This window comes from Bombus vancouverensis, chromosome 18 (assembly GCF_051014615.1).
Source record: "Bombus vancouverensis nearcticus chromosome 18, iyBomVanc1_principal, whole genome shotgun sequence".
NCBI lineage: Eukaryota > Metazoa > Arthropoda > Insecta > Hymenoptera > Apidae > Bombus > Bombus vancouverensis.
This window is the reverse complement of record NC_134928.1, coordinates 2,408,660-2,424,076: the sequence shown is the minus strand read 5'-3', so window position 1 is coordinate 2,424,076 and position 15,417 is coordinate 2,408,660. Positions and strand designations below refer to the sequence as shown.

Below are 15,417 nucleotides of genomic sequence, written 5' to 3'. Positions count from 1 at the left end.
TCCCCTGTGCAAAGGTGGAACAAAGCGACGCGCCGTTGGCCGCAGGTAGGCGAGCAGATAAATATGATTTTTGTGTGAAACCGTGTGGAAGATGCGGGATTTGATCACCAGGGGTGGTCCCTGTGCTCGTACGTCACGCGATACTCTACCTTCTTTCTCTCCTTTGCTTTTCTGTCCTCTGACTCGTCCCTGTTCCTTTCTACCCCCACCCCGTTTCTCGACAGCGGCAAGATCATCGAGACCCATGGACAAGCAAAAGACATTCAAGGTCCCGTGATGTCGTTCGTCACTTTACCTCGAAAGGGGACCGAGACCTCCCTTTCTCCGCTCTCTACCCTTTGTCCATCCTGTCCCCTTTGTCTACCTTGCCTGCTCTTTCTCCAACGCGTCTTAATCTAGATATACCCAGCCTCTGACCTCTCCGTACCTTCTCTCGGTTAACAACTAATCCTATCTCTTACCTAAAACCTCCCCTCTTCTTCTCCGAGCTTCTGATACATCCCCTTTCTCTCTCCTCTCTCGCTCTCGCTCCGTGTCTCCGTTTCCCTGTCGTGCGAGAGAACGCACGAGAGAACGTACGACGGGGAGGACGGACAGGTTTGTACGACAGGCTCGTTGTTTCGCCGTTAGAAGCCGAATTCTTTCTCGCCGATCTCGTTCTCTCGACGGAGGGTATCGCCGCTGTATTTGCGAGCTACGAACGACTGGAAGCACGACGATCGCTGAGAATCGAGGCGACGATCATCCCGACCATCGTTGATAGAGCCGTTCGTTCGATGCTAGTCGCGATCCCAGTTCCCATCGACTGCTTCGAGACGATTCGATTTCACGTACACGCGGCACCGAGATAATTTACGCGTGCTTTTACGCTGCGAAACCTAAGTCCCGACGTAGGTTCGCGGATTCGCTGGATTTTACGAGCCGATAGCGAGCACGCGCGAGGAAAGTATAAAGGCGTTGAGTTAGAGGCGATCGTAACGAGCCGATCCGCGTCAAAGTGGATTTATCGCGAAACCCACCGCACTCAGCAGCCTCTAATAGAGCGATAAACACGAATTCTCTCGGCCCTTGTCCGCTAATGGCGGCCGTATATATTCGTGAGCGCGTTGCCGGCTTTCGTTTATCCGGCGTTGCGAGAGAGAAAAGAAGGATAATTAAGATGCAGTTAGAGAACGCCGTTTTCCCGTTACCTCTTGCCCTTCCTCTTTCTTTCTCTCTCTTTCTCTGTCAGACAGTCGCGGGATAGTTTTCACAGAAAGGCAAAGCGAGCATAGAAAGAAGAGGAGAGAGACGAAGCCCTGGCCTGCGGCATAAAAATTTTAAACGAGGTCCAAGAGAGCCACTCTTCGGGAACTTTGTATCATCTATTGTTCCTGGCCGACGTTGCTACGGCGATGCTCGCTCCGAGATTCGCGGAGATTTACGAAGCAACTATAAACATTGAGAAGATTACGGCCAGAGCTCATTTTAAGTTCTAACGAGCTCCCCTCGGCTCGGTGTCGCCGGCATTATCAAATAATTGAGAGATGTAACTCAGCGCTATCTTCGCTGCGCCCTCGTCTACCGTCTCCCCTAGTCTTGTCACTCTTTTCCACCACCGTCCAGACACCACCCAACCGTATCCATATCGAACCTTTTACTTTTACATCCTCTACGATCTCTACGTATCTATCTTCGAAGAGTTTTCCCCCTCCCCTATCTATTTCCTTTTCTTTTAATATTTTATTAAACGTGCATATAATCTGTTCTAATCGAACCAATCCAACTATTTTGTTTCTATTCTTTGACCAGAAGTATCTAAAGGTAGCTCAATAGTGTTACCTCTATGGTAATTATTTCTACGTTTATCCTGAAAGATTTTCCCATTCAAACGTGCGCAATAAAAGTTTCTTTTAATATTTTACTAAACACACCTACAATTTGTTTAAATCGAACTAATCCAACTATTTTGTTTCTATTCTTTGACCAGAAGTATCTAAAGGTAGCTCAAAAATACCTCCACGGTAATTATTTCTACTGAAAGAGTTTTCCAGCCAAACGTGTGCAATAAAAGCTTCTTATAATATTTTACTAAACACGCCTACAATCTGTTCTAATCGAACTAATCCAACTATCTTGTTTCTATTCTTTGACCAGAAGTATCTAAAGGTAGCTCAATAGTGTTACCTCTATGGTAATTATTTCTACATTTATCCTGAAAGAGTTTTCCAGCCAAACATGTGCAATAAAAGTTTCTTTTAATATTTTACTAAACACACCTACAATTTGCTTAAATCGAACTAATCCAACTATTTTGTTTCTATTCTTTGACCAGAAGTATCTAAAGGTAGCTCAATAGTGTTACCTCTATGGTACTTATTTCTACATTTATCCTGAAAGAGTTTTCCAGCCAAACATGTGCAATAAAAGTTTCTTTTAATATTTTACTAAACACACATACAATTTGTTTAAATCGAACTAATCCAACTATCTTGTTTCTATTCTTTGACCAGAAGTATCTAAAGGTAGCTCAAAAAATACTACCTCCACGGTAATTATTTCTACGTTTATCCCAAAAGATTTTTCCACTCAAACGTGTGTAATAAAAGTTTCTTTTAATATTTTACTAAACACACCTACAATTTAAATCGAACTAATTTAACTATTTTGTTTTTATTCTTTGACCAGAAGTATCTCGAGGTGGCTCAAAAATACCTCCACAGTAATCGTTTGTACGTTTATTCAGAAAGATTTTCCCGCTCAAACGTGTGCAATAAAAGCTTCTTATAATATTTTACTAAACACACCTACAATTTGCTTAAATCGAACTAATTCAACTATTTTGTTTTTATTCTTTGACCAGAAGTATCTAAAGGTAGCTCAAAAATACCTCCACGGTAATTATTTCTACTGAAAGAGTTTTCCAGCCAAACGTGTGCAATAAAAGCTTCTTATAATATTTTATTAAACATGCATACAATCTGTTCGAATCGAACTAATCCAACTATTTTGTTTCTATTCTTTGACCAGAAGTATCTAAAGGTAGCTCAATAATGCTATCTCCACGGTAATTATTTCTACGTTTATCCTGAAAGATTTTCCCACTCAAAGAAGCGCAATAAAAATGTCTTTTAATATTTTACTAAACACACCTACAGTCTGTTCTAATCGAACTAATCCAACTATCTTGTTTCTATTCTTTGACCAGAAGTATCTCGAGGTGGCTCAAAAATACCTCTACGGTAATAATTTCTACGTTTATCCTAAAAGAGCTTTCCAGCCAAACATGTGCAATAAAAATTTCTTTTAATATTTTAATAAACACACCTACAATTTGTTTAAATCGAACTAATCCAACTATTTTGTTTCTATTCTTTGACCAGAAGTATCTAAAGGTAGCTCAAAAATACCTCCACGGTAATTATTTCTACTGAGTTTTCCAGCCAAACGTGTGCAATAAAAGCTTCTTATAATATTTTACTAAACACACCTACAATCTGTTCTAATCGAACTAATCCAACTATCTTGTTTCTATTCTTTGACCAGAAGTATCTCGAGGTAGCTCAAAATACACCTACAGTCTGTTCGATTCGAACTAATCCAACTATTTTCTTTCTATTCTTTGACCAGAAGTATCTAAAGGTAGCTCAAAAATGCTACCTCTACGGTAATTATTTCTACGTTTATCCTGAAAGATTTTCCCATTCAAACGTGTGCAATAAAAGTTTCTTTTAATATTTTACTAAACACGCCTACAATTTGTTTAAATCGAACTAATCCAACTATTTTGTTTCTATTCTTTGACCAGAAGTATCTAAAGGTAGCTCAAAAATACCTCCACGGTAATTATTTCTACTGAAAGAGTTTTCCAGCCAAACGTGTGCAATAAAAGCTTCTTATAATATTTTACTAAACATGCATACAATTTATTCAAGTCGAACTAATCCAACTATTTTGTTTCTATTCTTTGACCAGAAGTATCTAAAGGTAGCTCAAAAATGCTACCTCTACGGTAATTATTTCTACGTTTATCCCAAAAGATTTTCCCACTCAAACGTGTGTAATAAAAGTTTCTTTTAATATTTTACTAAACACACCTACAATTTGCTTAAATCGAACTAATTCAACTATTTTGTTTTTATTCTTTGACCAGAAGTATCTCGAGGTAGCTCAAAATACACCTACAGTCTGTTCGATTCGAACTAATCCAACTATTTTCTTTCTATTCTTTGACCAGAAGTATCTCGAGGTAGCTGAAAAATACCTCCACGGTAATCCTTTGTACGTTTATCCGGAAAGATTTTCCCACTCAAAGGCGCGCAATAAAAATGTCTCTTAATAGGATCCCGATGCAAAGCAAGTAATTCGTTCGACTATCAAAATTAAAGTATAACGATCTTTTATCCCTATACCTTTGATTTCTCTTTTTTCCTTAACCATAAGTAACTGGTTCTTAGAAATTCCCCGAGAGTTTTATTACAACCGTAACTATCCAGGGCCGGCGAGTAAAAAGTCGCAGGGGGCGAGGACACCGGGGGGCGTCGGACCGGGACTACACCTTTCGCTTGGATTCAGTGTAACGAAGATGCGGCATCCTCGTGGCGCTCCAACGAAATATAAACAAGATCCGCGCGCCGCTTAATGCCTGCCGTACGTCACGTGGAAAGATTAAACAGTTAATAAGAATAAGAGTCTTGGAGCGTGTTTCTCCCCCTTTATTCCACGAACGGGGTTTCTTTCCGTAGGTCGCCGCCACGGACAACGGAAGAGGAACAGAGAGCAGATGAGTAGGTGGAGGAAGGGGGACACTTGCACGGGTGGTTGGAGGGAAATGGCGGCCATCTTTCCCACGGGCTCTTCTCGAGAACCAATCGCCTTTCTCCAACGAGCATTAAGGCGGCAACTCTGGCTGAAGAATTGCCTCTGCCACGTTAGACACATTTTTCTCGCTTTTCCTTTATTCTCTTCTCTGGCTGCAGGAGTCCCGGGACTCTCGCATCTCCGTCGGTCCCGAGGCCGGCCGCCTTTCTTCTCCTCTTCCTCGACGTTCCGTCTCGCTTCATCTTCGCCTCTTCCTGTACCATCTCCGCCACGGCGTCGTCGTCGTTTCGCATCTCTTATTTTCTTTGTTCACCCCACACCGTCGCTGCATCCCTCTTCCACTTACTCTTCGTCTTTCTCCTCTTTCCTTTCTTCCAATTTTTTTCCTCCCTTTCTTTCCCCCTTTTTCTTTTCTTTTTTTTTTTTTTTTTCTTCCTTTGCTTTACGTTCACCGTTACGTATACCTATAGCACAGAGGGGTATAATAGTGTTCATCCCTGAAGCGAGCTCCATCGAGCGGCAGGTGGCTGACCTTAATAACGCGCCACGCAACGTTTCACGGACCTCCGCTCTTCGCTCTTCTTAAGGGGCGAAAAGAAAACCGTGAGCGTGTCATCTACGAAACGTCAGGTCCAAGATTTACTATGGCCACATATATGGTGTTGCGAATATAGCGGCGCGGAGAAAGCTGATACGTGGTGGACTCGTTTGGCGAAGGGTGAGAGCCCTGTCAGGTCACAGTTTCCCTACTTCACGGCTATCTCCTGTGGGAAAGTTCCGACAATCGATCCCACTATTACTATGGATACGTTTCTACCGTGCCTAATAAACAGCTCGTAATACGGTTGATCTAAACGTGGCTCAATGCGAATCAAGCTGTCACGTCGATCGAGCAACGTTATAGTCGCCTTTTGTCCAATATCACTTTATAGCGCCAACGAGCAACGTCACGATTTATTGTTGAACGTATTCGTTTGTTTGGTAGGAAAGTGTTTTGGTAGGAAAGAGATCGTGAAACGAAATGTAACAATGAGGTCTAACACCGGGGAAACGTATTAATCTTCTGCATTCAAGGGTCTCTTGTATCGCGAGTTAGGAATCTACTCGAGTCATTTTTTAAAGCAGATTCGACGATCTACGATCGACAATTAAGTGATCGAGGATTTTGTCGTTGGGCAAATTAGACGAATCCGCGGTCACTTGGTTACCAAGGCGATATTTGTACTGTGAAAAATAATCGTAATTTTAAAATTAGTCAAATTATCTCGGAGCGATCGTTTTAAAGTAAATGTAAAAGTTGCTCTCTTTCGGGTGTAGTTTTTATACAGGAAAATGTACGGAGAGTAACGTTCGAAGGTCCGTTTTGCGAAATAAAAATTGTATCTACGTAGTCAGGTTACAAAATTTGTTTTGTCGCCGGTTCCTTTTTTTCCGAAAAAGATAACGATGGAAAAGGCAATAACAAAAGGTTTGGCCAGCAGCCGAACGATCAAATATAAACGTAGAAAATGTTTTTGTTGACTTATACTGTGTGTAGCGGGCAGCATACGTGTGGCTGCGGTGCTGATACGATGATATTCCGATACACAGCGGTTTTATTCGTTTTATGACTTCTTTCGCTACCACTGTAGAACATTTCCAATTCATGAACGAGTTTGCTGAGCCCGTAACGAACACCGTGTTACCGTAGATAGTCGAATGGCATTAGTCGAGGTTGTAAAGCGCACGATCGTGTACTCATTGTTGAAGGAACTTTTGCTTTCTAGGACAACTATTTACGTATAAACGACAGCTTAAATTGCTGTTTAATAATCGCAAACTATTGCTAATTTTGTTGGGTGAAAAATAGAAATGTTTCTTGAAAACTGTGATAGCAGATCATCCTACGTTGTCTATTCTATGAAATTAAATTAATTAAACGTTTCAATTATTAAATGCTTGCAGAAGAAAGGCAATGTAGCTTTAAATAACATCCAGCAATTGTTAATTGTGATTTTACCGGTAGGTTTGTTGGGTGAAAAATAGAAATGTTTCTTGAAAACTGTGATAGCAGAATCTCCTCTTGCAAGTAATCATCCTACGTTGTCTACTCTATTAAATTAAATTAATTAAACGTTTCAATTATTAAATGCTTGCAGAAGAATGGCAGTGTAGCTTTAAATAACATCCAGCAATTGTTAATTGTGATGTTGGGTGAAAAATAGAAATGTTTCTTGAAAATTGTGATAGCAGAATCTCCTCTTGCAAATGATCATCCTACGTTGTCTACTCTATTAAATTAAATTATTTAAACGTTTCAATTATTAAATGTCTCCAAAGGAATGGCAGTGTAGCTTTAAATAACATCCAGCAATTGTTAATTGTGATTGTTGGGTGAAAAATAGAAATGTTTCTTGAAAACTGTGATAGCAGAATTTCCTCTTGCAAATGATCATCCTACTTTGTCTACTCTATTAAATTAAATTATTTAAACGTTTCAATTATTAAATGTCTCCAAAGGAATGGCAGTGCAGCTTTAAATAACATCCAGCAATTAATTGTGATGTTGGGTGAAAAATAGAAATGTTTCTTGAAAACTATGATAGCAGAATTTCCTCTTGCAAGTAATCATCCTACTTTGTCTACTCTATTAAATTAAATTATTTAAACGTTTCAATTATTAAATGTCTCCAAAGGAATGGAAGTGTAGCTTTAAATAACATCCAGCAATTGTTAATTGTGATGTTGGGTGAAAAATAGAAATGTTTCTTGAAAACTGTGATAGCAGAATCTGCTCTTGCAAATGATCATCCTACGTTGTCTATTCTATTAATTTAAATTAATTAAACGTTTCAATTATTAAATGCTTGCAGAAGAATGGCAGTGTAGCTTTAAATAACATCCAGCAATTGTTAATTGTGATGTTGGGTGAAAAATAGAAATGTTTCTTGAAAACTGTAATAGCAGAATTTCCTCTTGCAAATGATCATCCTACTTTGTCTATTCTATTAAATTAAATTATTTAAACGTTTCAATTATTAAATGCTTGCAGAAGAATGGCAGTGTAGCTTTAAATAACATCCAGCAATTGTTAATTGTGATGTTGGGTGAAAAATAGAAATGTTTCTTGAAAACTGTGATAGCAGAATCTCCTCTTGCAAGTAATCATCCTACGTTGTCTATTCTATTAAATTAAATTAATTAAACGTTTCAATTATTAAATGTCTCCAAAGGAATGGCAGTGCAGCTTTAAATAACATCCAGCAATTAATTGTGATGTTGGGTGAAAAATAGAAATGTTTCTTGAAAACTGTGATAGCAGAATCTCCTCTTGCAAGTAATCATCCTACGTTGTCTATTCTATTAAATTATTTAAACGTTTCAATTATTAAATGCTTCCAGAAGAATGGCAGTGTAGCTTTAAATAACATCCAGCAATTGTTAATTGTGATGTTGGGTGAAAAATAGAAATGTTTCTTGAAAACTGTGATAGCAGAATCTCCTCTTGCAAGTAATCATCCTACGTTGTCTATTCTATTAAATTATTTAAACGTTTCAATTATTAAATGCTTCCAGAAGAATGGCAGTGTAGCTTTAAATAACATCCAGCAATTGTTAATTGTGATGTTGGGTGAAAAATAGAAATGTTTCTTGAAAACTGTGATAGCAGAATTTCCTCTTGCGAATAATCATCCTACGTTATCTAACTTCTCAAGTGAATAATAATCAGCGTAGTAGGAAAATGTAATAACCAACATTTAATTTATGTTCCAAATAAAAGAAGGAATAACGTTGTCTTAACCCTTTGCACTGCTATGTCGAGTGCGAGTCGACATCAGGTTTTACCTCAGGTCGAGTCCCACTCGACGTTCATCCAGTCGCAGCTTTTTTTGAGAAACGAGCGAAAGAAAAGCAGAATTGCATCCTGAAAATTGTTTCAAGATATATCATACGCTTAAAAGTTAACAAACACCCCACTGACCTCGCTAAACAAATAAAATAGTCAAACTCGAAGATGGTATCCCGCTGGAGGTAGCTATCCACGTGCAAAATTGACCAAATGTCCAGCTGGGCAAATTGTAAGCTACAAATTAAATAATAATACACTCGGAAATTAGAAAATATAACAATAGCGTGAATAAAACTGGTATTCAAGTGAATTTATTTCCCCCCTTTGCCTATTTAAATTGTCTTATTTTTTAGTTAAAGTAAATGTCAAATAAAACACTTGAAAACGTCAACGAAATTGAAATAAAATTCGCAGTGCGAAGGGTTAAAAAGTATTTCGCGATAGAATTATTTTTCGCGTTATCGTTTCCTCTAAATTATTTGAATAATAAATAGGAAACAAAGTAACAAATAGGTATACTAGAAAAATTTAATTGGCAAAATTAATTTCAATTTCAAATAAAAGAAAATTTTAAATTTAAATTTAAATTTAAATTTAAATTTAAATTTAAATTTCTTAAAAAGATTATCGACCTAACCTAACTCCAATCGAACGTACGTAACCGCAGGTTAAGCCATCTAAAGCATCGCAGTAGAAGACGTCATAATAGGAAACATAGTAAACTATAGTGTGCTATAACCACAAACAGTTTATCAGTTTTCAGCATTCGCATTGTTACTTCATTAAAGAGGGACGATTATCGGCAAGCGGATAAGTAAACGTTTAGCCCTTTTTCGCCTAGGTATCCAGACAAACACCGATGAGCAGAAGTGGGAAACAGGGGAAGTTCCTTTTCTGAGTTTATGGCAGGCAAGTTGGCCGTGCTGTACCGGCAGCTCTCCGGCAAAGTCGTCAAAGACTTTTACGAGCGGGTAAACGGGATTTAAAGTGACGATGATGCAACCTCAAGGTGCTCACTTTATCCTTGACGGCCTCATAAATGTAACTGATGACATTGCCAGATACGTTTGACTCGTTTCGTCTTTTCAGTGCCGCTACCCATAGAAACATCGTTGATTTTGTGTTGATGAAAACGGCACGAGACCCCACTTACTTCTCCGCTCGTAAAAATCAAAAGAGCCCATTGAACTGGATTAACTTTTCGCGCCTTCCGACGTCTGTCACGCTTACGATCTTCTACTTTTACTGTTCTCTATTTTGGCACACGCTTTATTTTCATTCGATGATCGTTGCTTGATCGATGGATCTAGCTATGCGATAGACGATAAATTAGTTTTCTATTACGTATAAGTGATATTTACTACGTGCAATAGGCACAGATATTGTGTTGGTAACTAAGTGATTGGGGATTTTGTTATTAAGTGGTATTGACAAAATCCGCGATCAGTTAGTTACCAACCCAGTATGACGAATAAGTTAGAAGATGATATAACGAACGAATAAGATAAAATTGTTGGGACTACGTGTTATTGAGAAATTGATTTTTAAACGATACGAAGGAAACTATTAGTTTTTTATGTCGGAATCGGAAATTTTATTGCATATCGATTAGACCGTAGTGTTACTAGAATTCTAAACAGTGGAAATTAAAAAATCACTATGTACCGCAGCATACTGTGGCGCCACCTCACAAAGGAAATCTCAAACTAGACGTGATACATTAAGAATCTAATCGACGGATAGTAACGCTAACAATTTTTGAAAGATAAACGGAGGGAAGCAAATTACGAATGCGAGAACATATACAACGAAGTACGTACATACGTATTTATAAAATTATAACATTATCTATAAAAAGAAATATTTAATAATAAACCTACGTACCAAGATTAATTCCCATTTTCTAAGATAAAGAATTTCGAAATCCACGAACCTCTTTCAAACGTCTATTAAGTAAATAGATTTTTGCGATATTGGGAAACAAATGATTAGAAGAAATATCAATACAATTGTCTTATCCATCCCGAGAAACGTAATCGTATCTTTACGGGATGACAACAATCGGAACAAAAGTAAGAGCAAGAAATAACATAAAATGCAGTAACAGAGGTATAAGATGAATCGTAAAATGCGGGTAATACCAGTGAACGGCATTTTGAACGCTACTAGCACCATCTACGATCACTTGGCGTTAACACCAAACAATGGCTGACACGGTCAAGCAGCAGCGAAAGTTTCGCGAGCAGAAAGTATTTCAGTAAAGTGACGACAGATGGCCCGATATTCCTCGTCGTGTGGTCCGTGTGAAACGGTGCAAATTCTTTTCCGTTGATTTACGATCGAATTAAAACTGACAATTATTGTTATTGTACCGTCATATAAGGAGGTAACAGATAATAAATTCGACCGTAAAACGTTAAACTAGTGTGGTTGCGTTTTGTAAGGCTGGTTTAGTGCTGAGTCGCGTGCAACAGCGCTCGTTAAAACAGCCGTAAACCGACGTAACCGTCCGCGGTGTAGCTTGTCCCACGACGACCAATGTCTCGCGATCTTATGTCTGCGTCAGGAATTTTCCTTTTAAAATATCCTTTTTGTCGCCATTGTCTATTAACAAGTTACGCTGTATCGTTGCGTTCTCACTTATTGCTAACATTGTATTGCCTCTAAACGTTGGGATAATAACTTCTTATGCAATTAGGAAACAGGCATACAAATCATCGTAAAACACATGGACGAATTTTATGTAAACATTTAAAAGAAAGAATCGATTATTACGGCAAACGTTTTATAGTAGTCAATTTAAATTTGCCGTTGATTTATGATACGTATATATACCTTAAAGAACTGCTAGAAACGTTTAGCGAAAAGCTGTCAATGAAGGCATTACTTGTCCATATCCAGTTTATTGCGATGTACACTGCAGGCTGCTATACAAACGATAATATATTACTGGTTACTTGAAATTAATGACAAAACACATTTATCTATGCTTTGTAAGATTAATTTAACATTTTACGATATCGATATTGAACCTTACCATGTGATCATTAGCCTCTGCGCGTTTCACGAGGATTAGGATGCTTTACCGTTTAAGTATCGTCGATCTAGTTTGTGCATCGACCGTAAGAGCGGCTCAGTTACCGATTCCATGGGGATTACACGTTCCTCGGGATTACACATAAAGAATAATCTCGAGCATTCAACTGCAAGTGCAAACTAACGTTATCAAACCATTTATTTAACTATCATTTGCAAATTTTCGTAAAGATAATAGCTTAAGCGATTCACATTGAAAACATTCGTAACCGCAGTTCCTAATGTTTCTGTCTCCATTAAACTCCCTTCGTTAACCTACTCTTTAACAAAAATTTGCCAAATACCAGAATAATCTAAAAAATATATAAGATCTTTCTTGTATATTACCAATACGTTCCACGACAACAAAAGTAAAACATAACCTTAATTCTGTCACAATCGATCGTAACTAGAAACGAATCGAAAGAGATTTTCTAACACCAAACGACAAAGGTGAGGTCAGTGAACTGTCGTAACTCTCTAGAACGTAATTAACATTCCAATTCGGATAGAACAAACTAAGAAACAGATAAATAATAACTTAATATTTACCGACGTAACGTTGAAAAAGTTTGTTGACTAACGGAAGGCAGAAAGCGTGAAAAGTCGAAACGGCGATCTTTTGGTCGCGGCTTCCGAAAAAGCAGCGGAAACGGCGCGGTGTGCAGTAGCGTCGGTTCGATTAGCCAAATATAGATTTACCGCCGGAAACAAATGCGGAGCTAAAAGGGACATCGCGGCTGCGGCTCGACCTCCCATGATTCCCTTTGAAAATCAATCCTGATTTATACGACACGGTCGCCGCGATTTCGTGGCCAAGAAAAAAATCCATATTTAAACCGTCGCCTGATTCGCGTTGTACCGTGTACTCAGCCAATCGTGGGATCGTAATGGCCACCGGTGAGGCAGGTCGAGTTCGTGGCGCCGTCACTAGATGTCGCCGTGATCGACGGTCGTAAATCGTCGGCAGACTCCCGCCCATTGCATGCGGGTAGGCGGTACCACGGCGTTCCGTGACGTCAGCCGTGTCCCCACCAGTTCCCTCTGGCGGCTCGCCCCACTACTATCTTACCCCTACCACCGCTACTCCGTCTCGCTATTCTACCGTCGCTCTCCACCACCACCACTACCACCACTACCGCACCGTGGCCCGTGGCGCTTTCGGCGCTCTTCTTCCCCCACCCGCGCCGTTCACGTTCCGTTCACTGGCTTTCTACGTATATATGCAAGTAAGTACGTGAAATTCTCTCGGGTGGGCCAGCATCCCCGGTCATCTTCATAAATGCGAGTCGGCCGTTTGAAATGGTATCGAGGCTAATTCGAGCGGCGCTTATGCGATACAGTGTTTGTTTACTGTTTGCTAAAGCGGCCCGGATTAAATATAAAACAAAGTTGACAGAGCGTAGACGTCGGGCTAGACGGAGTGGCGCTAGCTGAAAGCGACGTCGTCCGACGGCCGCTCATCCTTTCTACGTACAGATCCCTCAAAAATATCACCTACGCGATCCGTATGATTGTTCGCTCGCTTTGCTTTTATTTACCTCTCTATCCTCGATTCTCCTTTCGTACCTTTATCCAATTCTAATACCAATTTCTTTATTTCTCCGATATAATTCGCGTGTCGTACGATATTCGACGAATTTGCTAACTTTTTACGATTTCGAGATTGCTACTGGAATATCGCTGTATGGTTACGCGTTTCTGTCGTGCTTCGGCCAATGTGTACGTGTAATGAGCAGTATATGTGAACACGGTGGTGCGCGTGTGCGCGTTAAATTGGTCCAGATCGGGGCTCTCGCGGCCGATTACAAGAACACAGACTCGGGTCGCGTGTTTTATCGGTGTACACGGGTCTTCCTGGCGTTGCTCGTCTATCTCTGTCGATGGTCGTCGTAAGTAGCTCTACATACATCGAGCGTGTGTATTCGCGAACGCAATATTCCCCGGTCAAATTGCGTGTTATAGGAATAGCGAAACGTATCCGTCTCCGGGGAAATGTAGACCTTTAGTCTGCACCGGCAGTTGGATTGCGTCTGTGGAGACGGTACGCCACTAAAAAGATCAATACACCATCGCGGCTCGCCTGTTCATCGGAATCTAGATGCCGCGAGTGCACGCTGCTCCCCGAACGCGAATGATATCGTCTGTCTGAATATCGTGCCGCGAATCGTCGGCGCTGCCTCCAACGTCTTCGATTTCACACACTGGATACAGTTTCGTATCTCTAAATAAATAACAAATTACGTTTACTGTTCTGCCATTTTTTTCTCCTTCGACGCAAGATATTCAGCCGAATAATATAATTTTGCTCGAAAGACAGAAAACACGGAGAACTTGAAGTTTCCCCGATGAAAAAAATAAAAAGATGCAAGTTTAATCGAGAATTTAATTTAATCGAGCGATCACGAGCAGCGCGAAATAGTTGTACATCGATTTGCTTTTATCGTATCGTTTTTTACGATTCGTATCGTATCGATTTCGGATAAACAGACATCGATCGTTTTCGAGAAAAAAAGAATATTCATCGCGGCCGTCTATCTTCCGATCGGACGAACTTGAGTTATCCTTGGCAATATTTCGAGACTTATTGCAAGATAACCGCGACAATTCATCGGTTCTCGCTTCGATACTTTGTTAGCGTGTTTCCGATCATTGAAGATATATACCTGATGTAAGCCGCTTGTTTGCCAAACAGTTTGACTCGACGAAACAAACAGCAGATGTAATCGATGAAATTATATAAAATAAGGATCGATCGAGCGTTTCGGCGACTAAAATTCCCAAAATATCCAAAAATTTCGAAAAGTGGAGTTACAATCACTTTGGCCCGTACGAACGGCTCGTAAATCAGAATAAAGACGGCGAAATTTCGAGAACATGGCGATAAGCAAATTTCCTGAGAAATTGCCGGTCGTGACAACTAGTGCCAAAACGTTGTCGAACGACGCACAGACGCTGTGTCGGTCGTCTGAGAAGCGCCGGGGGGTAAAAGCGGAGAGATAAGTTCGACGCTGCAAAACATTTCTATCCGTGGCTGGCTCGGTTCCGCTGAAGAATCCCGAACGATCAGAATCACGACGGTGCTCTTGCCATTGTTTCCAGAAATATTTGTGTGTTTACTACGAAAGTAATGCTCCTTTCTTAACTCCCACCCCTTATCTGCCGCGGTATGACCGAACTTAGCCGACGTGTTATTGCGGCCGCAGCTTCAAGATAGAAATCTGCACGCCGGTCGAATCTATGAAAATTATCCCGACGCTTCTCCTTCTTTCTTTATCGCCACGCTGATAAATCGTTCTAAACAGTTCGATTTACGCGTTCCTCGTTCGACTCGTTCATTCTCCAGCGTACCAACTTCTCCATCAATTTATTAGCGGCAATGATTAATAGACCAAGCAGACATTTTTCAGAAACACACCGAGCTTTATAACGATTAGGTGTTTTTTACATGCTTTCTAGATTAATAGAGTAAGCAGGGATTATTTAGAAATACATCGTTTTAGAAAGATTAGGTGTTTTATAGATTGGTAGATGAAGCAGAGAGTTTTTAGAAATACAGCAAGTTTTATAACGATTAAGTATGTTCTAAGTGCTTTGTAACAGATTAATGGAGTAAGCAGAGATTTTTTAGAAATATACCAAGTTTTATAACGACTAGGTGTTTTTAGATGCTTTATAGATCAATAGAGCAAGCAGGGATTATTTACAAACAC

General features: G+C 39.7%; 1 long non-coding RNA gene across 3 annotated transcripts in view; it reads right to left on the bottom strand.

The window, feature by feature from the left end:
- The window catches only part of LOC117161340 (uncharacterized), a 304,050-nt gene that overhangs the window by 59,181 nt on the left and 229,452 nt on the right, over window positions 1-15,417 (bottom strand). The window contains exons 1-3 of one of the 3 annotated variants that reach the window (XR_013060698.1): window positions 12,257-12,435; window positions 11,667-11,832; window positions 11,465-11,556 (exon numbers count right to left, since the gene is read on the bottom strand). The exons of 1 other annotated variant lie outside the window; for it this stretch is intronic. This is a non-coding gene — a long non-coding RNA (uncharacterized LOC117161340). Of the gene's footprint in view, window positions 1-11,464; window positions 11,557-11,666; window positions 11,833-12,256; window positions 12,436-15,417 lie in introns of those variants that run through there. One more of the 3 variants, XR_013060699.1, reaches the window with a different exon arrangement.